Source organism: Pezoporus wallicus, unplaced genomic scaffold (assembly GCF_028554395.1).
Source record: "Pezoporus wallicus isolate ANWC-B61680 ecotype Strahan unplaced genomic scaffold, APGP_CSIRO_Pwel_v1 contig_2, whole genome shotgun sequence".
Taxonomy (NCBI): domain Eukaryota; kingdom Metazoa; phylum Chordata; class Aves; order Psittaciformes; family Psittacidae; genus Pezoporus; species Pezoporus wallicus.
Window position 1 is genome coordinate 95,592 of NW_026639478.1, and position 23,806 is coordinate 119,397.

General features: G+C 40.4%; 1 long non-coding RNA gene across 1 annotated transcript in view; it reads left to right on the forward strand.

The window, feature by feature from the left end:
* The first annotated feature begins 19,947 nt into the window (after window positions 1-19,947).
* Window positions 19,948-23,806, forward strand: part of LOC130602171 (uncharacterized) — a 36,349-nt gene continuing 32,490 nt past the window's right edge. The window contains exon 1 of the long non-coding RNA XR_008972840.1: window positions 19,948-20,653. This is a non-coding gene — a long non-coding RNA (uncharacterized LOC130602171). The remainder of the gene's footprint in view (window positions 20,654-23,806) is intronic.

The following is a 23,806-nucleotide window of genomic DNA, read 5'->3' on the forward strand; positions in this document are numbered from 1 at the left end:
CCTAACCCAACCAAGCACCGACCCATACCTCCTCCAACCCTGCAGACTCCCAGCCCTTTCGGCTAACTCCCAGTCACATCCTGGGCATGACGTGCTGTGGTATGGAATACCTCTTTGGTCAGTTTGGGTCAGGTGTCCTGTCTCTGCTTCCTCCCAGCTTCCCCTCCTCCCTGGCAGAGCATGAGGCTCACAAAGTCCTTGGCCAAACCAAAACATCATTGTTATCAGCTCTGTTCCCAAGCTGAAAATCAAAACACAGCACTGCACCAGCTACCAAGAAGGAGAAAAATGACTGCTACTGCTGAACCCAGGACAGTCCCCCTTGTGTGAATCCTTTTTCCAAATTGACTGTCACTGATGATTCAAAGAATCATATAATCACATGGTTTGGGTTGGAAAGGATCTTAAAGAACATATAGTTCCAAGCCCCCTGCCATTGGCAGGGACATATTCCACTAGACCAAGTTGCTCAAAGCATCCAACCTGGCTTTGAGCACTGCCAGGGATGGGGCATCCACAGCTTCTCTGCGCAACCTGTGCCAGCGCCTCACCACCCTCACAGTGAAGAACTTCTTCCTAATGTCTAAGCTACCCTCTTCCAGCTTAAAACCATTTCCCTTTGTCCTGTCAAGGACATGTCCTTGTAAAAAGCTCCTCTCCAGATTTCTTGTAGGCCCTCTTTAGGTACTGGAAGCCTGCCATAAGGTCACCCCAGAGCTCAACTCTCTCACAGCCTGTCTCCATAGGAGAGGTGCTCCAGCCCTCTGACCATCTTCATGTTCCTCCTCTGGACTTGCTCAAGTAGGTCCATGTCCCTCTTATGCTGAGGGTGCCAGAGCTGAATGCACTCCAAGTAAGGTCTCACAAGAGCAGAGAATAGGAGACAAATCATCTCCCACAACCTGCTGGATAGGCTCCTGTTAATGCAGCCCAGCACATGGTTGGCTTTCTGGGCTGCAAGTGCATGACAAGGAAGATGAACTATTAAAGCTTTTCTAGCATATATAAAACCTGAGTAGCTGCAATGTAATTACAATCACCTGGGTGTCAACAGAGCTACTTGTTTTCATTCTTTGTTAGAACGGTTAACTTATAACTGGATTGAGTAACCCTTTATGAGTGTGATTTACTCAGCAAATGAATATCCAGTAGGCTGATATTTTTATTAGGTAAGAAGTAGTCATCCAGAAATACTGACTGCTTACTACTTAGCCAGAGGCTCCGTAACGGCTTTTGCTAGGGATTATGTCATCGTTTTAATACAAGGCAACAGAGGACTCTCAGGGTTAGTCTTGGGATAACCATAACAACAACTGTGTATTTTAAGCACAGTCTCTGAGTTGTTTGTTGCCTGCTTTCCCATAAAACACAAAGTACCATAGCTAAGAAAGCAATGTGTCCTAGAATTTAAAAAGCATTCTGTAGACACCGGCTTTGCTGTTTCCTACCATAACTGGTCTCTTCTGGTTGAAAGTAAAGCTTAGTGTCTGTGCCTTCAGCTCAGCTGTGAATAGCAGTAAACTATCATTGCATTTTCCTTTTGCTTTGCCTTCAGATACAAGCAGCACACTCCCCACGTTGACACAGATCATAGAGTCTCTGTCAGAACTGATAAACTCAGCATCCAAACTCCTCCTGAGCCATAGAGAATGACATACAGCCTGTTGGTCCTGTTGGCTGATCTCTAAGAATAGCTGCACCAGCGTCCCTCTTCTGTAGCCAGGCTCTTACTACAGACATGCTCAATCAGAGGAAAGGCTATTCTTTCTGGAGGATGGTTGATAGTGTTTCCCTTGACAGGTCTTATTCCTAAGCATATTTTTGATGTTACGGCTGTTCTCTACAAAAATCTGAAACATGGTATTCTGAGTTTATCTGGTACTCTAAGCTGGCCTTCAGAGAGGGGTGAATAGGGATGTGCCTGTATTCTGCTTTGCCCTGGGGGGAAAAGAAGGAAAAGAGTGTGTAGGCTACTTTGTCCTCCTTGCAGCTTTTCTTCATTTAGTTACAATCCTCCTGACAAGACCTGACTGGACACAATATGGACTGGGTTTATATTTGGGGGAATACCAAGGAAATACCAGCTTGAGCCTCTGTCCCCATCCCACCAACCAAAACAATCCCTGAGAAAATTACACTTTCTTTTGTTCAGTGAGCTACTTTTCCCTTGATATGCATGATTCAATGGATGTAGCAAACAATTTACTAAAGAATAAAGGAAATAATAATCAGGAAGGTAGATTGACAGAGTAATGTGCAGTGTCAAGCTACTTTATTCCTGAAGTCCAGTTGTTCACAATGTCCCACTGCTTTTTTACTGGGACTGCTGATAGGTCACCTTGTGGCTTCCCACTCCTTCTGCTAGGACTTAATTTTCACTTTGGGATGGAGAGGTGCCTGAACATGGCATGTTGCAGACAATGCAGCAGCTACAGAGCCACCTCCAGAAAAAAGTGCCTATGTGTTTGCATTTCTTAATCTTCGTACATAGACTGTGTGTGTGGGTATCTGTCACATCTCTCTACATTAACTGAATATCAGAATTCTTTCTGTGTTCAGGCTTATAAAATTCCCTGTAAAGCAGCCTGTAAATTAGTCCCTTCCAAGAAACTAGTCTGAAAATATCTCTGCAGCCTTATGATAACAGGCACACAAGAGCACACACAGAGGCCAGATTTGCAAAGTAATTCTTCAAAACTCCTGCAGAGTGTTGAAAGACTGAAGTAATTTGCTTAGATCTGCAGTAGGAGAGGTAAACTAGCACAGCTCAAACAGAAAGCCCACCTGAACACTGTTTATGATTCAGCCCTTTTTAAAGTGTGCTGGTTTTGTCTGGGATAGAGTTAATCTTCCTCCTCGTAGCTGGTGCAGTGCTGTGGTTTGGATTTATGATGAGAATAATGCTGGTAACAAACTGATGTTTTTAGTTGTTGCTAAGTAGTGTTTACACTAAGTCAAGGGCTTTTCATCTTGTCATGCCCTGCCAGCAAGATGGCTGAAGTGTCACAAGAAGTTGAGAGGGAACACAGACAGGACAGCTGACCCAAACTGGACAAAGGAATATTTCATACCACAGCACATTATGCCCAGTCTATGAACCCAGGGGTGGGAAAAGGCTGGGAGGTGCTGATTGCTGCTTAGGGATGGGATGGGCATTTGGCAGTGGCTGGTGAGTGATTGTGTTGTGCAGCATTATTTTCCTTTAGTTTTAGTGCTCTTTTCATCATCATTGTAATCATAATTGTATTATTATTATAGCTTGTATTATAATTATGATGGCTGTTATCATTATACTTTATTTAAATTATGAAGCTGTTTTCATCGCAACCCACAGATTTTTACCTCCCCCCCCCCCCCGATTGTCCTCCCCATCCCACTGTATGGAGGGGAGGACTGAGCAAGCAGCTGTATGGTACTTAGCTGCTGGCTTGGGGTTAAACCACACCATAAAGACTTAAAAATGTTGTATTTCTTTACTGACCATTGGGAATAGCTAGGTAACTAAGAGTTCACTGTTACTCAAGCATTGGAATTGAGCATACCTTGTTAACACTGCAACATTGTCTCCTGCTGCCCACTAGCAGAAACATAGTCAATTTATGGGCATGTCAGTTACCACCAGATCCCACCACATTAGCCTCCGTTTCAAGAACATGCTTGTAGGTATTACCTGGAATTCACAATGAAAATGAAATATTCCCCAAGCAATACCTTCTCTACCTTCATATCTACATGGTGCTTTAATGATGTAGCAGCGAAAAGGAGGTAAATGTTTTTGTTGTTGCAGTTTTGGGGGATTGGCTGTTCATCTAAACTATATCTCCCTTTGCTTTGATCTTGAAATAAAGGACAGAAAAGAAGTAAGATTTATTTTTGGTCCACTTCTTCAAATATAATAATTGATGGCTGGGGCAAACTCCCAGGGGACCCTTGAGTTTCTGCATCTGCTCCCCACTATCTTCTCTCAGAGTCAGCCAGAGAGCCTCCTTGGTTACTGCTGCCCACCAGAAGACACTTATGCATCTACAGACTTGTGTGGTCTGGAACTAAGATCTCTGCTTTATTCTTTCAAAGGAAAGCTATCAATTTCAAAACAGCCCAAACTATTTTGCTTTAATACTCTGTTAAAACTGCAGGAGAGTTGGAATATCTGTGTACTACAACTTGTATTCTGTACACTTAAGTGATAAATGTGTTGTCTTTACCTACGTAACTTGAAATTACTCTTACATCATCATATTAAGGTAAATACAAATCAAAATTTTTATTTTAAACTTCTAGAATAGATCCTGTAATTACAAATATTAGTGGCTCTTGCTTGAGGCCTCAGAAGTCATAAAATAACAACCTTGGGATGATAAAAGGCATAGGGAATTTCATCCGTATTGTTTTTTTCTGGGCATACTTGAACAGTGATTAGAATAAAATCTGCAATACTTCCATGGATTTCTTCATATCTTAGGCAAAACCGAAATCTTAAAATAAGAGACTATGGCTTTCTCAAGTGGTTTGGGGTTTGGGTTTTCTTTTTTGTCATTGCATTTGTTCTCTGTTTCTTTAATTTATCGGGACTGGGATTGTTCAGAGCTGGGAGATCCATGCCTGGGTCTCAGAGTGATGGGTCATATCTCATCTTTGAATGGATGATGAAATTGCCTAATTGCTTTAGAGAGAACATAAATGTAGAGGTAGAATAAAAAGACCCAGGGGGCCAAATTCTGCACAAACTAACACCTGTTTGCCTTAGGGATTTAAATTAAGACACAATTTCTTTTTTAAGCTAAATTCATCTCTCTTATGTGCAAGAAACTTTCACTAAGGCAATTTTGAGTTATGCAGATCTAGCAAAACAAAATATGGCTTTTTGAGAAGAAGTGCCAAGTTTATTTAATTTGAAACCCCACTGACTTCATTTGTGCTACACATAAGTAAAGGAAGGCATTTTTAAACCCAGCAACTTATTGGTGCATGCATTATGATTTGGAATACGTACACACTGTCACTAGTTCTTCCAAAGGAAGATTTTCTCAACCACTTCACCAGAAAGTAATTCAATGGGTTATGGCTATAAATGGCTCAGCTTTAAAATATTTCCTACTGTTACAAAGAATAAAAGAAAATGAGGAAACTGTATCTAAACCATAAGGGATGGTGGACTGACTTTTACTTGGAAGAAATGGAAAGGATGAACTTACTTTCCTAGATCAGAGAGCTCTCTGAGCTAAAATATTTGAATGGCACCTTGTGTGTCACCTCTTAGGCTTTCAAACCAAACTGGATTAAGAGAGTAATTGCAAGCAAAGATTGCAAGAAAATGCCAAAATTCCCAGATTTTTATAAAACTCATTGGCATTCAGTATCTGTGAAGTCTAGTCTCTAATCATTAAACATTAGCCCTACACACTCCGGGCTTTTGCAGGACAATTGGATTTCTCCATTAGTTCAGTAAAAGCTCCTGTCAACTTAAAAGCTATCAAAAAAGTTGTACTCAGGTACTGAAAGTAACTAGTGTTTGCTTCTTTCTAAAAGCTGACTGAACTGCCAGGTACTTTAAGTGCTGGTAACAAACATGCACATCTGCTGCTAGATGTACTCTTGTGGAATTTAATGGGCTCAATTAAAGAGTTTTTAACCATATTTGGACAGCTATTGAAAGTCCAGAAAGGGAAAATGACTTTATAAATAGTTTAAACGAAGCAAGGTGTAAGGCTGTGAAGATGTGCCCATTGCCTGGAAACAGACAATAAGGTAAAATGGGTTTGAGAGAAACAGACCTTTTTTTGTCTATTAAATCTTACTCCCTAACCTCCTTCTGTTATAGAAGCTATGAGCAGATGTTGAATTCAGTACATATTTTTGGCAGCCCGTGAATGGTGTCCTGTAGTGCTTTGGATAAACACAGTAGCTCCAGTAAGCCCTGCCTAGCTGCTTGTGCCTGGGGCTCTTTCTGAAGCAGAAGTACCATGAAGCAGCATCCTAAGGCAGAAATATGGTCAGTCCAGTCTCTCAGTGGAACAACCTTTCTGATCCTGGGCTCTGAACTGCTGCATGTATCACATCAGACTGTAGTTCTTCCATGAACATGACTGACTGTCTTCTTGCCCAAATCAGCACTAACAAATAACGAGGGAGTGGATGTGACCTTTACAGTTCTCACTGCAACATGCTTTCTAAAGAGGAAACGTATATACAACGTTAAACTATCCTTCCACTTTTCCAAATCCTAAAGTTTGCCAAAAGACTTAGTTATTGCTTGAGAGGCAGCCAGGATGATAGGCAGCATGTGAATCTCAGGTAAACTGGCAAACTTTCCAACTAAAAAAGCAACATTCACAATGCTCATGGTAACATGACCATATTGAATCATCCGGTTCATTGCTTGAGATACTTAAATTAGTTTGTAGAATTTGTACTGAGAAAGAATTAAGCCCTGAGAGCTCAATGGAAGAGAAGTTGCTTTGCAACAGTTTTCCTTTTGCAGATCAGTTCTAAGAAAAAAAAAACCAAGACTCCTAGTGGAACAACATTGCTAAAATTATTTTCTATTTTGAGCATGAGTTTAAGCTAATCCTTTTGTTCCATTCAGAGCTCATCCGGTGATGCAGTGCTCCCTTTTTTTAGTTCTCAGAACTGTTGCCCACAGCTAATCTACGCTCATAGTTAAGCCTCTAGAGCTTATACCCCTTTAATGTGGACACCTCTGATTTCAAGTGACTGAACTGGACTCTGTGAAAATCTAAGTGAATGGAAAGAACAACGTACTAATGGCAAGGCGTCTTGTAGGATATGCAGCTAGCAGGAAAGCATGAAGCATTTACAAAGAGTACACAAAGTCATCTCTGTTCTAATTTTTGCTATGGTCCCCCAGTGGTTTGGGCTACTGCATGAGGACAAACTCTCTCAGATCCTTTTAAGTCTTCCTTATACCCCTTAAAACAACATACTTCTCGCTTCACAGTGGGTAACTAGCATCATCTACAAATTGCTCTAATCTGATCTTGATTGTTATGCCTAAAACATGAGAAGTCCTTTAAAACAAAAAATGTACATATTTTTTGACTGGGGGCTAGATTCTTTTCTTATATGACTACACCACCCACTCTCTTTCCATCTATTGCATAAGATCATTGCTTTAAATTACCTCTCCAAGGGATACTTTAATTTCTCAATTCCTCCGTATGACCCCACTGTTTCAGTGTGTGGCCATAGCTCCTGGCTACATCCTGCAGCGTTTCACCATTTATGACACTTACTACACTGTCATTTAAAAATAAAAGCTGGAACAACCCCTGGCTTATGATTCCTTTACTGTTCTCTCCAGGTGTTGACTTGCTTCCTGTTCAGCCCATGTGGCAGCTCACAGCAGCACAATCTCAGCTTTTAGGAATAGCATGATAACACTATATTTCCAAGAAGCAATATGTCTGTGTTTTGGGATCACTCATTGGGAAAAGTGATGGGAACACTGTTAGCAATCCCATTTTGTCAGCTAAGGGCATACTGACATTCTATTAAGTGAGGTCTTCTCATATTCCCTAAAATTCTCTAAAGCAGTTGAAGTCCTTCCCGATGGGCTTCCAAAGAGGTTTTATGGGAAAGTGGAAAGCTTACCTCATTATTATATCTCTTACCAGTTGAGACCCAGCACAGTAATATCTCTCACTGGTTCCACCGAATGTCTACATACAGATATCAGATGCACCTACAGCAGGAAAAGAAGAGCCAGCAATATGCACAAAGGATTACCTTCTTGTCATCTATGGATGTCTAATATAGACACTGCCATCAAGACTGTGCTTGTTTAAGATCAGATCAGGGATGAAGACCATCTGATTGTATCCTAGCCTAAGGAAGACCAGAATGATGTTTAAAATACAGCCTTCAGAACATCATTTGTGTCATCTGTGTTAGGAAAAATGACTGATGTGGACAGTAACAATAGTCTTAGAAAATTCAAACTAGCTTGGGGTGATGATGATGATGGCTTGGCTTCGCAAATGAAGATTTGGGAAAGGCTTTACCTAACGCTTACTACAGGCATGATGACTAAGGGCAATGTGGAATAGGCAAATCCGGTTGGAAAAAAGGCTGCTTGGTCATTCAGGATGTTTCCAAACAAGACTGTCATCTCCTGAGTCAATCTCGAGCGATCAATGTCCTGAACCACCTGCCTGCAAGGTTGGATCTGCAGCTTCCAGTGCACCTTATCACCTGCTGTTTCGTCCCTCTCCTGTCACTACAGGGCTTTGCAAGTGTAAGCCCTTTGGAAATGAACCTGTTTCTTATGGTGAGCATGAAAGTAAAAAGAAGGCAACAACCCAGACTTCCCTGTGTAAAGGTTTTGGTATTAATACTACCAAGGTAATATCCTACTCATTTTGAGAATAGCTATAGCTTATGCTAGATACAGCACTTCACGTGCTCGTTATAATACATCCTTTTCTGTTACTAAAAATTGTTAAAAATAAGCAAACAAACAAATTAACACTACACATCTGTAATGTCATGAAAAAAACAGGAAATGCAGTACTGAAGATTCAGCTGAAGCTGAATAATTGATATCTATTTAGAATAATGCAGAAAAGATCTTTTCTTTAATGCAGAGTGACTAACTATATTCAGATAATAAGTGCATGATTAAAAGGCTCAAAACTGGATATATTCAAAATCCCATGCTTCATGAATATATAAACTCGGGAACTTTTAAAAACTCCCTAAGAAGTTTTAGTAGTAATAATGTTCAGTAGGAGCACTTGGAGAAATAAAAATTACAGTTAAGTGCCTGAAAAGGGTCTTCACATCATATCCTGAAATAAGTCCAATACCTTAAAACTGGTATCTATTTGTCTGCACATAATTAGATGTCTATGCATGGAATTGAGTACATATGGATATGTATTATTATAAGAAGTGACTTATTACTTTCCTTCATATAGGTTTTAGGCTGCAGTTGCATTTAATTTATTGTAAATTACTTCAAGTTATTATTTAACATTCATCCATTATATCTGCTTTGGCTAGCACTATCAGATGCCACTGCTTTTACGGCTGCTATAGATACTATAAAGATCCTTCACTCTTCAGAAAATAGCTCTGTTTTGGATCTCTAAGAGGTAGAAAAAGGCTTTTAAAAGTTACTGACATCTGTTTCAGCATGTACATATCTAGCTCCACAGACTTTCCTCCTTTAGTAGTGAAGACACTATTTAAAAATATAGATACATTTGATGAGAACACAGCAACTTAAATTTTCCTGCCACAGAGTAGAAGTTCTGTTTTGCATGTTTTCCTCTTTTTATAAGGCTATGAAAAGTAAAGATGAGAATAATTAATATTATTTCCTTCCAGTTTTGAACAAAGGCAAATCAGAGTATTTTAAAAATCATAATGTTCAGTGCACATATTGACAAAACCAGAGATTCATGTAATGCAAAAGCAGTGCTTGGAGAACTCAGAGAGATTCTAACACAGGACCATAAAATATTAGAATTTGAAAAGACATGAAATAATCTCTCCCCATGTGTATTTTGTTGTTGTTGTTTTGTTTTGTTTTTTCCTTCTGTAAAAGGCAACATCTCCACTTGCATACCCTTTTTTTTGCCTGACAGAATCTGGAACAGAAAAAACACGCTCCTCATCAGGATGTTTATTTGCACGTCTTCTTCTGTCTTCCTCCTCAACATGATGCAGGAGTTTTTGATAATTTACCATTGTACTGCCTATTACTGACAATTTTATCATAATAATGAGTGGGTGTGATTTGCTCCTCTCAGGTGTGTCTGTTTCAGTCACCTGCCCTTAGAATACCTCTTCACTGGCCATTTATTTTGAGATACATTAATATCTTTTGTAGGGTCAAACATATAATCTTTTTTTTCCATTCTGGAAGAAGTTGTCCATGAACAATGGATTTTTTCCCTCTAAATATTTCTGCCAGAATCTAACATAGGTCCTGAAGCAATTGTTCTGAGCATTTAATGAAGCAAGTAAGTACCTGAATGCTACAGAATGCCTGGCAAGAGAAGAGGGACAAAATTTGAAATTCAGAAAATAGAAAAAGAAATAATAATCACTGCCTGGTTTTGGTGAGACTGTAGGTACCAACTGCCCTCCACTCCCCTCAAATCCAAACCCCAGAGGCCAGCTCTCTTGTTATGCAATCAATGAGAAGACTCCAATTGACTTCCGTGCAATGAAACACCACTCCTGCAAATTTCTTAGATTTAAATAATCTATATATCTCTCTTCCTTCAGCTGCATCACTGCTGAGCCCATCCCTGGATGCACCACACTGCCTTACATGCCCAGGGGTAGCTGGTTTCTACCTGTACTCAGGTTTTACATGAGGCACTTCAGAAGTATGTTACTGGAGGACACATGGAAAAATCTTCCAACAGCTGAACACTGGGGGCAAGAGAAAATTGTGGTTTCACAGAAACCTAGTGTCGAGGAAACAGCTGTGTGTGATTCCTCTTGTCAAGGTATGATGCTCTGTCCCTGACACCAAAGCATCTTCTGTCATTTACTTCAGGGGGTGCAGGACGAAACAGGTGAGTTATGAGTTGGAGTTCAGCCCTTGGCAGGATCCACTGGTTTGTAAGAGTTATATGATGACTGATAGAGAGTTTCTCTGGTGGAAGGGCAGTGCAGCATTGCTCATTTGCGATCTCACAGCTCTATCTCTCATGAGCTGTGGCACTGTCTCCCTGTAGTGGGTGACCACACTCTCTTCCAAGGCCAACCTTGTGCTCTGCATTTGGTGAACCTGTCCACACCTCTACAGGTGTAGTGAGAACATGCAGAGCTCAGTGGGAAAATGCAACACCAGGCAGGCCAGGAAGGCTGAACTCCATCCGCCAGTGATGGTGCTGTGGATTGGGTGATGCATGACATAGCAGAGCATGCTGCACTAATGGCCTCTCCAGGGTCTTCTGTTTTGTGGTTGTGTGCCACAGCTTCACTATTTCTTGTGTGCATGTATTTTCTCTTCTTTTTCATTTGTGACTCTTCTGAGCAAAAAGGCTATAGAAAGGCCTACTGATGATATCTTTTAACGGAATAGATCAGCACATCTCCCAGATGTGAAAGTGGGCATATTTCATCAATGCATTTTAATTTCAGGTTCATCCGTTAGATAAGAAAAAGAAGTTATTTATAACCTTTGCATAAAATCCATATTTGTTTTTATCTCTGTCCAAAAAAAGTATTTTGTTCTTATTGGGAATTACTGAAGGTTTTGATAATATCCAGCACAATTTGAGCTCTTATTTATAAGAATAAGGCAATATAAACATACAGACAAAAAGGGAAATAGATGTGGTTTACCCTGTCCTGCAGAAAACATTACAGGTAAATGATCATGGTGGCAAAAGGGGAATGACTGGATCCAGTGAGTTCAGTGAGCTCTGCTTAGAAAGAAATTTCAAATACTTTTTCCTCTTAGTTTGTTTCTTTCTTTTTTCTTCTCAGATGACGAAAATCTCAACCACACGCTCAGCTTTCTCTTGGTGCTGGCGATTTCACTGCTTATTTCAGGCTCTAGCATGATAACGTCACTTCTGCATGGTTCCAGGAGAGCTGAAGTAAACACTCCCATGCAGTGCTCTGAGAGCCCACATACAGTGGCTCATGCTTGTTCTGCCAACAGAGCTGTTTCATCCCAGACACTATATTGTCTGCATAAATAAACTGTAACAGGAATTCATACACCAGCCATTCGTCAGAGATTTTATTTCTATTTTTGCAGCGTGCAGTAATTATTTCCTCATAGGGAAGCTGATTCCGCTTATATGGACTTTTCTCGAAATGGAGCATCTTTTCTGTACTTTTCTTATACTTGTTATAAAGCAAGATTATTCATCTCTAAATTTATAGCATCTAGACGTGTTCCCACTTGCAGCACCCAGACAGTTATCCTTCACTTTGCTCTTCACAAATCCCATTTAAAAAACCCCCAAACTTATATTTCCTTTTTGAAAATGACCAGAGTCTTTCTTTTTCATCATACATAACAGCCTTTTCATCTCATGACATTACAAATTGATGTTTTCCTTGCCAAAATCCAGGTGCCTGTTTGTTCCTTTTTGTTTATGCTCCTATGTCTACGTTTGTGGCCAAAGTCTGATAAACTCCTATGAAATAAAACATGCATTTAATTAGTCAAATAACATGAACGTATATAAATGCTTGCATCTTTAATTAATAGAACCTTGTAAAACTCACATGATAAACCTTGTTTCTGGGCTTTGTTTTCAAACTTCATAAGGTTAATCAGTGCTGATAATTTCTTGAAGCTATGTTGTCCCACACTGACAAGCTGATGCTGCAGAGCTTTCAGGCTTTTTCCATGTGGGGTAGAGGAAATCTTTGAGTTGAAGAGAGAATATGCTGAGATCTCATTTTCTGTGCACTATGTCCTTATAGCTCACTGTTCTGGTGGAAGGCATAGAAGATTGCTGGTAGATTTAGGTTAGATATTAGGAAAAAAATCTTCACTATGAGGGTGCTGAGGCACTGGCACAGGTTGCCCAGAGAAGCTGTGGCTGCCCCATCCCTGGCAGTGTTCAAGGCCAGGTTGGATGGGGCTTTGAGCAACCTGGCCTAGTGGAAATTGTCCCTGCCCATGGCAGTGGGGTTGGAACTGGATGAGCTTTAAGGTTGCTTTCAACTGCAACTATTCTATGATTCTATAAATATGGGGGTGAAAAGACTCACAACAGGAGGAGGAAGTAAGTGAAGAAAGGTTCTCATTCCATCAGGTCTGACCAGGACTAAATCTATCCTCTGATTTTTCTGCATGTTCAACATGTAGTACTCACACTCATGTTTGTGCCTATCATCAGAGAAGGAGTGATGGTCCTCAGCTTTGCTCATGGCTCCCATACAGCCTCCTTTAGACACATGGCCAGCCCAGGATTTATTTCAAATTGATCCATGTTATGGCACGAGCCTTTCTGTCACTCAACTGACCTGGAATTGTGCAGTTTAAAGATAGGAACAATAACGTCACTGAGAAGGGACATTCTAAAGCAGGGCAGCTTGGTTCTATCAATAGTCAAGTAATCACTGGACAAAAGTAGGGCACCGGGTCAGGTCTATGCCAGTCCAGGACCAGTCAACAGGTCAGGGTCAGGGAGGGCAGATAAGCAGACCCACCCAGAGACATAGCTCGAGGCTGCAGCAAAGGGCTTCATGTACCTGGAGCTCCCCAACCATAATGGGAGGACCAATGGAGACCAGTGAAGGCCAGTAAGTCCTGCTAGTGTGCCCAGGGCCCCAGCATCTGTGTGCAGTGCTCAGCTGAGGCCATGAGTTTCAGCCCTTGACTGCAGATGAGTAGCCTATGAGACTGAACAGTTTGTGATCTCAGAAACTGTTGACCAAGTTCAGTTATTAAATCATTTGACCTTGAGTCCTTGATATTAAGCCAGTGGGTGATTGAGGGGGAAACAAAGCTTTGTGAAATCAAATACAATCAGCCTCCGCCTTCTTTCTGGTCAGCAAAATCTTTTCTGCAAAGAGACAGAGGAAACCTTCAAAGGCTGGTGAAGGTTTTCACATGGCTTTGTCATACTCCTGGCTACCAGAACCATCTTGTTATCTAAGTCTTGACTTTCATATTGTCCCTGCAATTGCCAATCTATTGAAATGCTTTTGGAAATTTAGGTGAAGGGATAGAAAAATTAAAAAAAAAAAAGAAAAAGATAGTACCAGAAAGATAAAAATGGGGAGGGAAGAAAATGATCAGGGAAACTAGGATCTCATTTGCCTTCTGCTAGACACCAACAAAAAGCTTCTGAATTGTTAGACCACATATTTTCAGACGTGCCTGGGATCACTGTCTTCTGATTCTGCTGATCACCTGCTTTTTAGCTGTGACATTGACTCTTAGACTGAATGCCTGCTCTAGCAAATCTGGTCGTCAAGGCAAAATACTTCACCTGCTGTAGTTAAATCTCATGATTTCTTAAGCCTGTCTCCTGATTTTTGGAGCCTGACTCATGGTTTCTGTGGAAAGCTTTGGCTTGGCAAATGCTGAAAGCAGTGGGAGTATTTGCAGCTTGAAGACACTGTTCAGCAAGAGGAAGGGTGGAGGAATCTGCCCCTCAGCAATTAGTAGACTCGCTTTCTACGAAAGGACGTGTCATTTGGTGGGTTATTTTAGCATGCTGTACAGATGCAGATTATTTTTTAGAATTTTTAATTGGTGATACCATAGCAACTTTATACAATGAAAAATAGTCCAGGCCAGATTGTGCCTGACAACCACCCGCCTGTTTGGGGGTGGCATAAAGCTGTACCGACCGAGGAGGACTTTGAGAGGCTCTTGACGCTCCGAGTCTTGGTGTGGAAGGCTGTTAGATAGATGAAATGTGGTCTTAACGCCACAGCTAGAGGGTCCAGGTCCATTGTCCTGTCTCCCTACAGGCTTTCCTTTGTCTTTTGGGATTAGTTGAGATGTTGCAGCTAAAACCCCAAGATGCCAGAAAATAATTTAGTTTTCAGGGTGCTGATAGTTTTCTACCCTGAGATTCTGAAACGGGCAAGTGCAGGGCAGAAATAAGAGATTGCTTTGTTTCTAGGCCTACTAATGCTACTGCAGTCTATAGTCAATTTTCACTGATCAGTGATCAGGATTTGTGCATTCATCTTAAATATCCTTATCCCTTAAATATCCTTTAAGGGATAAATATCCCTTTAAGGGATAAAAATCTGGATGAAATGATAAAAATCAGTGCTGGCCCCACTTACCCTGGTATCAGAATAACAGTGAGGGGGCAGAGAAGCATGTCACATTACTATTGTGACGTAGGTTCTTTGGTGTTCTCTCCATAGCCAGAGACTTCATACCTGGAGCCAGAGTTGTTCATACCTGAACATCACATCAGGTGAAAAGAGATTAAGTAGAACTCAAGTGAGATAAAGAGGCCACTGCACTCCATGTAGTATTGTGCTCTCATGCATGAAGTCTTCACCTCTCTATCATGTGTAAGACATATATATGTGTGTGTATGACTGTGAGATGTTTTGAAGTCATCGATAGAGATGAAAATGAACTGTGCTTGACTAGGTGAGTAGGCTAAGGAGCAGCATGAAGAGGCTAAATGTATGACATGGGAGGAATAGATGGAAGTTTAAGGCAGTATATGAAAGTGGAGCACCTTGGCTGAAAGATGGAGAATAGATGAATTATGAAAGCATTGTGGTTTCCAGCCCACCTAGGAAAGACGGAGAGCAGATAATGGCTTTCACCAGGAAACAGTAATAGGGAAAAAGAGACTTGGGGAGGCAGGGGACTTTCTGAGGAAAGAGATGTGACCTTTACACTGTGATAGGTAGTTAGGATAAGAGAGGATCAAAGCAGTGCTGCGTATGTATGTATTGTGGGCACATATTAGTGCAAAGGCTGTCTCTGAGTGAATTTAAAGTCTTTAACTAGAGACGAAATTCAACACGTGAATGAGCTGCACCAAATGTGTGCAAAATAGTGACTCTGGAGGTGGAATATAGTAACAAGAGAGAGATGGATTTTACAAGCTGTGCAGAAGCTTTAATGGAGAGAACTGAGACTGATCCAGGTAATGGAGACATGAGGAAAGTATCTGACACACACACATTTTCCCCTTTCTGTATGAAGAAAAAGGAGAGGCATGGAAAGAAGGTCACTTACTTGACTTGATAATATCAAACCTCCTGCAAGGCCTCCAGCAGCCCTCTTGTACACAAACAGGTGTATGGGAATGAGGTTTGAAGAAAGAGCAAGTCCAACATTTGGGAGCTGTCTGCCTCATCCCATGTAGATTCACAGAAAACCTCACACAGAACATCACTGTGCTAAATACTTATGCTCAAGTGTTTTCCCACCCTTGTGGGTAGCCCTATGTGCCTGGTCATTCCCTAGAGATAAGCACAAATTGACTTCAAAAACACAGCAGAAGAGGAATGTTGTTACTATCCCTTTATTCAAACCACTTCCCATGGGATTTTCAATGGAAGAAAGCAGCTGACTGTGGGAAATTAAACATTGTGAAGCTATGAGCAGAATTTATTATGAGCTAATGCTATCACAGTAGAACAACACCTGAAAATGTCCCCAGGAGTCTTTTAATAATAATTTTTAAATGGATTTTTCTTTTGAAGGTGGACTAATGTACAGTGTCTGTGTATATGTATGTTATTATTAATCTATAGGAATTTAGCAGTAATTATCAACTTAAAAAAAAATCTATCAAAGACTAATTGGGTGTATTTTTGTTGGTTTCTACTGCCTATGAAAATGAAGTTCTGCATTTAAAATAGTGGTCTATGAATCATGGAAGCGTTTCTTTTTTAATTAAGGAGATATTAAATACTGATCCCCATTTTGCCAATGTGGTCAATTACTATATCACTGCTGGAATATTGTGGTGGTGCTCACCTATTTTTCAGAACACATTCATAATAATGAGCTGAATTTTTCTCTCAACATTAAATTGCTTTTAATGTGAAGCTAAATAGGAAATAAATACCATGAAGCCAAAGCTTATGTATTTACTTCTGCATAATGCTGTGCTCTCCAAACCTCTTCTCTTATTAAACCATAGATGATCTTAGTTTGGCTGAAATCTTTATATCAGTTTATGATATGAGATTACCAGAATGTTACCATTTTTTGAAGATATGGTATCTCCTCATTTTTCATAAATACTAATTAAACAACTCAGGCTTACGTCAGTGCCAAGATTCATGTCAGCAGTTAGTGCAACTTGTTATTGTAAGATTAGTTCTGACACATTCCTTCCAGCACAGCAAGCAGTGGGATCCTGTGCAACACTGGGAAAAATTCATCTCTCAAGAGACTGCCAGTAGTTATCCAATAGGAAGGAAGACTGCTTTCTTTAACAAGATTAAAAACTCTCTGCTGACATCCTCCCTAACTGAATCATCTCAAACTGTCTCACCACGCAGAAGGAATGAACGTATCACTCATCACCTAGTCTTCTCCCTTTACGACACTCTTAGGGCATTTGTATTATAACATCTATACACTGTGCCTGATACATGGTTGTGGGGCTGGTTTAAGGAGCATTCTCTGGTCTGGTCAGGGATCATTCATAACTGTAATAATTGGCAATGATTTCCTGACTACAAGAACACTGAAAGAAGCTTGCTCCTTTGAGCAATTTACTTGTTGTGAAAGAGATGCGAGGGAGAGAAATGACCTTATTCTGTTCAGCTGGCATGTACGCTGCTGATTCAAAGGCATTCACTGGGCTCTGCTTAAAGGGGTGCTGGTAGTGGTGTCTAAATGCTACTGTTTGAGTTAGATGAGATATCATTATTTCAGTGCCCAATAGAAAACTAAGTAGAGAAGATGAATGGAAAAGCTTAAAATACACTTTAAACTAAGCACACAGTTTCAGAAAATACAAGGAATTTGCGAAGTAATGCCATCTCATGCAGCTTGCAGAATTCATAGCATAAACGTCCACACAGAAATGTTATGGCAGCATGCAAACACTGGTATTTTAAGAGCTGCATAAAATGTTGTGTCTCCTTAGTAGAACTTATCCTCAAAAGAATTGCTTGAATTGTTCAGATTCACAGGGGTTCTGTTACAATGCCTTTTGGGTACCATTTCATTTTAGTCTGAATGCTTGTGAAGTTGTGGAGTATGGTGACAGGGAGATACGGATAGACAATGCTTCAACGCAATACAGAGACCGCTTGCCCAGCAGTGCACTGTGAACCAGTATTCTGTCTTGTTTCACAACATGTTAAGAACCAGATTTTTCAGGACAGTGAAAGCATTTGTACTTCCAGTTGGCATATGCAGCTGCTATGAGTGTGTGCACAACTGTAATAAAATGTAAACTTAAGGGATGGAATACATGTGTAATTTGGGCCTGTGTGCCTAGAGTGAATAGTGTACTCACTCAAAATTGGACTTTAATATTGCAGTTCTGAAAACCAGTCTAGCCTGAAAACTTGGATCCTCACAAGAACTGAGGCATACATTAGCATTACTGCCTATGCTATTCACTTTTCTCTCAAATTTTTTTCCTTAATGAGGTACCATTTATTTTGAAAAGGCACTGAGCATCCACAATCAGAAAGTTATTAAACAGGTAAGCTTTCTTTATCCTCCTGTTTGCTGCACTGACGTGAAGTGAGTATGTGAAGCTTTGCTCTCAGTTTGGGTAGCTAATGATGAGTTTGGAACTCAGTATTATTCTGAAGAAGAAAATTATTATGATAGAAAGTGGTCTGACTGATCCAGGAGTCGCATCAGATTATACTACGTTAGAAAGTGCGTTTAAACCCTGTAATCTGTAATCAAGTGCTACTTGGAATCAAGTGTATCATTCAGATACTGTCTTGGGCCATGGGTCTAAATGCATATTGGAAAATAAGCAGTTAAGATCAAATGCGAGATATGTGTCTTCCAGGTGGTGTGTGTGTGATGCTGTTCTGAACATGCTAGTGCAATGAAAAGAGGTATCATAAGAGATGATAGAACAAATTTTAATTTCTGTCTTCATGATATACTGCACATCAAGTGGGAGAACAAGGCGTCTGTATAGAAAGCAAAGTTGTGAAGTGTGATAGCACTTTTGCTTTGTCACGCATGGTGCATAAATGATGGATTACTCCAAGCAGTGTCTTCTCTGAAGAACCTAAGCCTGCACAACTGCTAGTAGGCTGGGCAGGTATTGGGCTCAGATAGATGCATGAAAGCCTTGAGTTTTCTAAACATCCTGTACTGGAGGGTACTTCTTAGCAACAGCTCACGAAGGGAGCAGAGATACAGTGGTTCTGGCTGGGTGCATCAATCATCATCTTTGTTATTATCCATCCAAAATGGAGGGGTGTTGTGATAATCTCTGCTGGTTTTAAATCTGCAAGCGTGGAAGAAAGCTATATCACAGACAAGTCCTGTTTGTTTTGGGGATTTTTTTTTCTGAAAAATGCTGAAATCCTACACTAACTACAACTATTTTTAGGAAAGGTTTCAAATGTTATCATAAAGGGCACCTGCACCGTTTTGGGTTTTGTTTTCTTTTAAGGTAGAGAAAAATGATTTCAGTCTATTCTCAGCTAATACTAACACTCAAATCAAGAAATACTGCATTAGCAGATGTGGCGCTGCAACTGGAGACAAACTAACTGGGGACACATTTTTAAACTCTAAGAATTATCCAGAGATTTTAATTTGTTTGTTTCTTTGATTTATTTACTCTGAGATCTGCATATTGTAGCTTAGACAGCACATCTTTATGTGCAGAATAATATCCCAAGGGTATGGGAAGGAGAGTGCTCAGAAAGACTCTTATATCAAAGGAAAAGGGCATAAAAAGAGAAATTAGTCTCATTAATGTATAGCAAAGAGGTGGTAAAATTAATGATGACTCAGAAATTGCTGAGGTGAAGTCTGAAGTTTCTCTCTTCAAGCATTTTAGAGTTGTGAATGTACAAACATTTTGTGTAGGACATATGGAAGAAATGAAGCTTTTATTTCTACTTGCATAACTCAAAAACTGATATGTTTATAGCAAAATAAAAAAGAAAGGAAAAAGGAAATAGGAAAAAGGAAAGGAACAAAGCAAGTATGGCTGGGACCAAGCATGAAATGTTTACATTTACAAGAAATAATTTGTTTTATTTTGTTCGAAAGTTTTAGAAGGAGTTGCAAGTAACTGGGAAGGGGAATCTGAATGAGAAGCAGATTGTCACCTTCACAGATAACTAACTACACATGGGCACAGATATAAGGTATTTGGTGCACGCAAGTTCCTCAATTTAAGCTTAAGAAGTATGACTTATTCTGTCCTTATGCTTAAATTAACTGCAGTTTCAAATACATAATGTACGTATGCTGTACGTATGCTGTAATACTAGGATGGTTCTTTTTAAAGTGTATACTACTGTTTATTCTGTTCACTGTTGACAGGTATGCAGACTGCTGACTGTTACTGAAAGCTGACAAAATAACTGGACTTCTACCGGAAAGAAATAATTAATTCTTTCCCCAAAGCAGAGATTGTTGTTAACTATTCCAGAACGGTAACTGTTAAAGCATCCACTCTCAGAGATACTCTAATGAAGACAGAAGGTTTATATAGGCTTGGCTAGTCCCCATGGTAACAGCCTTTCTACTGGGTTACCATAGGAATCGTCAAAGCCTTTGTAAGCCTCCCTTAATAGAGCATATACGCTTTCCAGGCAGACTGGAATATCTGTTAGAGGATACACCTCCTGTTGTTAAATATAAATATAAACAGATTTTGTTTTGGAGTGGTACTCATCTCTGTTTAACTAGCTACGCTACTCTTTACGTTAGAGTTATATTAAACATTGGAGTCACCTGTGATACAGGAAAACATGCGAGAACTGAATGGTTTTATGAACAAGACAACCCATATACGTTTGTACCTAGACTGCAGGGAACTGCAGGCAAAAATACTGTTCTATACAGTAGCCCAAACCTCATAGTACATTGCCCTTTCACCTTCCTGTGGACATTGCAGAGCTTTAGTCAGTCTGAAGCCTTGCTGGACTGAAGTTATACAACAGGAAACAAACAAGCAAGAAATGGAGCCAAAGGAAACAAACAGAAACCTCAGCTGAATGAAACAAGCAGAAAGCAAGCCAGTGAGTAACTTCAGCACTGTAAGTCTTTTAAGACAGCTATTGTTTTGAACTTCTAAATAATGTTTCTTGAAACTGTTACCTGGGCACAGTAGTAGTAGTTTCTTTTTCAACTAGTCAGGAATTGCAGTTTCACATCCTTGATCCTGGGCTTTGTAAGAACAGGGAAGTACAGTGGAGAATTGCAGGTTGTGAGGCAACCATGCACCTACTTGCTGGGCTTGTCACCACGGGCTTCATTTTATTCAGAAGACCTTTACAAATGAAAAATTTTCATGTAATTTTTGGTTCTGTTTAAGCTCCTAGGATTAGCACTGTGTTCTCCACACAGAGGAATGTCATTAATAAGATGACTTATTAAGGAAATCTAGCCAACATCTTTAGGGCTTGTTATTTTTCCAAACAAATGCTAGCTACAAGGCTTTCTACTGTAAAGCTGACAGCATGATAATGCTTTTATATTCTGCTTTCCAGTTGGCTAAATTTCATTATACAGTTTGGTCTTATAAATCAGTGAAGCTGAATTGAAGGACATGGTCTTACAGGATGACACTAGCAGACAATTTGGCCCTTGAGTTCCAGTTACCAAGATACCAGCTCCTACATATGTAAAGATCTCTACAAAAAGCCATGGGGACTACTTATATGCTTTGGTTTGGCATGTGCTTCCTTGTCCTTCCAGAGCAAGAATTCTGACTGGAGAAAACAAAGGTTTGGGAATTACCTGAAAATGTGTTTATTTTAAAATGGATAATTGGAATTGCAGACTTGAAAATTGCCATATATTGTGGTAAGCTTACACAGATGGTACGACAAGGCATACATCATGCATTATTCTTTTCCAGAGCTGGTAGAAAGGCAATTTATTTTTCCAAGGAAGATATTTGAATGAAGCCAGAAATGTCACTGATTTCACAAGTAACAGAGGTGCCATTATTAAGGTTGTTTTGGACACCCTAGGCCAAAGATGATCTCTCTAGTTACCCAAAAGCAGGCAGTAAAATATTGAGGATAGCAGTCATCCAGAAGCAATTTGTGAGATAGAGGTCTATTTACAGAGGATGAGAAAAAAGAGATTTGTAGAAGAGTTAATAAGGGTTTCTTCTGTGCATTGATAATTCAACAGCTGTTTTAACTGTCCTCTGCCAGTTATGAGTTGCTGTTGCATTAAAGTTGATCCCATATTTTTGGTTCCATTTTATGAGCTGACAGAAGTCACAAAGATGGTGTTTGGAGCAGCAAGAGAGGCAGGATCATGTAGGGTAGGGTGTAATAGTATGAGTGCTCTCCAATGTGCTCTCCCACTCAAAATGTGGAATGCTTACTATTTTTGGAGGTCTGACTTCCCTAGCTGTGCATTGTCTTGCCAGAGCGAATAGTTGCAGGACTACCTGAAATAAAGGTCTAAAAATAAAGGTATGACTAATTAATTGTATGATTCAATTAGTTATGTGTCCACCAAATGGAACAATGCAGCTTTAATTTCAGGCTTTTTATTCTTTGACCACAAGAACAAAAAATAAGATGTGGCACAGATAACATTCCTTAACTTACTATAGTTAATACAGCCTCTAAAAGGCCCTGTAAAAAAGGCTTTCCGTGCGAGCGCACTCAGGAGGTAAACTGCTCCTATTTGCCCCACTCTTTGCCACTGGGAAGTCCCTACAGGCTTAATGCTGCAACAACTATCACTGCAGCTTTTTGGAGGTGGGAAATCCACCAGTTTTGTGACTCACGTTTTGGGATTGCGTGTCTGCAGTTTTTCACACGTGCGTCAGGTTGTGAAGAAGCCATGGCACTCACTGTGGCCTACCAGTGAAGTGGCCAATATGTTTTGTACGTTTTTGTGTTTGTGTAAGAAATCACTCACAATCAAATTGTATTCTTGCACAAATCATGGCACTTGAACAATTTGCCTGGCCTGTGGGGCATACACCACACCTGATCCATTACGGAGGTACTGAAATGGGTAGAGTTGGGGTGAACATATTTGGCAATTTTACGGCAAGGGGACCTCATTCTAAACTTCATGTGTAGACTATCTGCTGACAGATGCACTGCCTTTCTCAGGGCAAGAAACTGGGCATAGCATTTCTGTTCTGGAGGAACAGCTCTTTTCCAAAGGGTAATGTGGCATACCTGGGTTGGAAAGAGGCAATGAGCAGGTGCCAGCACAGGGACAGTACTGTTCTGCTGCCCGTGTTGTGTGCTGTTGTCAGTAGATGATTCCTTCCATTTTCGCCACGTGGTTCCTCACATGCCATGTGAGCTGTATGGACTGGTAGGATTTCATGTTTCTTCCCTGCTCCCCACCACCTCTCTTTTGCTTTGACGCTACTGTGAACTTACGGCCCTGTGCCGGCACCTCCTGTCCTCACTGACCTGACAGCATTGTGCAGCTGGCCCCAGCATCTACTGGACTGCAGAGGCACTGCGAAGCCACGTGTTACAGCACTAGAGGAACTTACTCCCTTTGCTTCTGTGCCTGCACACATCTCTTCAGACTGGTATGGCAGTGCCTTTTGCCATCTTAAAGCCTTTGTATTCTGCTGATGTTGGCTGGATAAGTCAGGCCTGAGCTGGTTTAATGTTCATGGGTACTTTTTAACTTGAGGGAGAATATGACTTAAACAAAAAAAAACCAAAAACCAAAAACCAGCTGAACATGATTATCTCCCTGTTTGGAAAAGCCTGGGTAACCATCCCTAGGGTAACAAGGAAAAGAGGTCACTGAAGAAATACTGCAACCTACAGCATGAATAGGAGGAGGACTGAGGTATCTGAAGCGTACGTAGGAGCTGTTGATGAGGAAAACTGAAGGCTTTTTCAAGGAAAGAGAAATTGTGTCAATGAATTCTGCCTGCTGCATCATACCTTTCTGAAAAAGCTAAAGCACTGCTGCAGGAAAAGGAGGAGGATACCAGCAGTTGCAACTTGCATGTGTAGGGGAAGTGATTAGCATTAGATGCAATTAAAGAAACTACATAGTGTTTTTCTTCTTGGAAGTGAAACATTAATGACAGGAATGAAGTGGAAAAGCAGGGAAGTAGCTTGTTTATAGGTTATAAAGCCTCAACAGATTTAACATGGGGAGAGCAAAGACTAACTGTCAAGAAAGAAGCACAGAACTGAGGGTTGAAGTGAAGGGAGGTCTAAGGTCTTTTTAGTTCATTCAGCT